We start from the raw sequence: 1374 nt of genomic DNA on the forward strand, positions 1-1374 counted from the left end.
AACTTTTATTTGTACCAATCATTTTTTATTACTTACTGATTGTTATTGTGAAACGAATGAATGACTAAATGTGTTCAAACTGGTGTTGTACCTATACAGACTGATCATGGATGTGCCAGAAGCCAGTCATTCTCAAGATCTAAACTCTTCAGACGATTCCAGTGTGACCTTAACACCACAAATGTTGGCTAAATTTGAAAGGAACAGACAATGCTCAGGCAAGCCAGGCTTGCAAATAGACCATCCTCAGCTCCAGAAGGTTTGCCATGTGTTAACAAAACATATACGAATTTGCACAAATTTCACTTTATCATGTAGCGTGTACAATAATCTGTCTTTCCTCAGGAGCTACATGTGCTAAAGTTGCAAAAACTATAGACTCGGGTGCAGGCTTCTTTATTGAGGAGGAGACAACAGAGGAGGAGCAGCAGGAAAAGAGAGTGGCTGCGCAACCAGGTAATCAAAAATGGCATCACTAACCAACATATGCATGTTTTTCCATTTGTTTTTAACTGAAGTTGAAAATTGTATGTATTTCAGCCCCAGTGATGGAGCCTGATTATCTAATGTGTGAGGAGTGTCTAAAACCATTTATGGATTCTTATCTCAGCAACAGTTTTGATCTATCTGTGTGTGATAAATGCAGGTATGGCATCTATTTATAGTGGTTAAAACATACCTTTAAATTAGTGTTACAGAGCTTACTGGTTGAAGCTGTTATTACTGTATTTATCTTATTATCTCAGTATTTCAGTTTCAGTACTTGGTTGTGTTTCCTGTGCACCTGCAGTTCAACAGCTGCTCAAAACAAGCACTGTAATGTGTATGTGCATTTCATTTTATAATTGCATACGTTTGCATAGAGACAACGAAGTGAAGCACAAGCTAATATCTCGCACGGAAGCCAAACAGAATTTCCTCCTGAAGGATTGTGATCTGGATAAGAGGGAGCCACTGCTGCGATTTATTCTGAGGAAAAATCCTCACAATCCACGCTGGGGAGACATGAAACTCTACTTAAAGACACAGGTAGGTTCAACACATCCAAATATTAAACTAAAATCCATGCTTAGGATAAATAAAAAGTTAGAACACCATGAAATAAAAACATGCAAAAATAATGATTTAAAAAAAAAAAACATGTTCCCAAACACTTCTATGACTTCACATCTGCCTTTTTAGTCTCAAACTGTACAAAAAACACACACCATTAGTTAAGCCTGAAGGAGAAATATTTTTATCATATAAGAATTTTCATTTAATCTTTTAGAGTGTCAAATTGATTATAATATTATGGGTACACTTCACAACAAGGTTTTTTACATTAACATTAGTTAAAACAATAGCTAATATGAAATTGTTATGATTTATTAA

At 35.4% G+C, this 1374-nt stretch overlaps 1 pseudogene; it reads left to right on the forward strand.

Annotated features, from left to right (window-relative positions):
- The first annotated feature begins 90 nt into the window (after positions 1-90).
- On the forward strand, positions 91-1029 carry LOC107580130 (DNA repair protein complementing XP-A cells homolog; annotated as a pseudogene).
- The last annotated feature ends 345 nt before the right edge of the window (positions 1030-1374 follow it).

This window comes from Sinocyclocheilus grahami, unplaced genomic scaffold (assembly GCF_001515645.1).
Source record: "Sinocyclocheilus grahami isolate Dianchi unplaced genomic scaffold, SAMN03320097.WGS_v1.1 scaffold25171.1, whole genome shotgun sequence".
Lineage (NCBI taxonomy): Eukaryota > Metazoa > Chordata > Actinopteri > Cypriniformes > Cyprinidae > Sinocyclocheilus > Sinocyclocheilus grahami.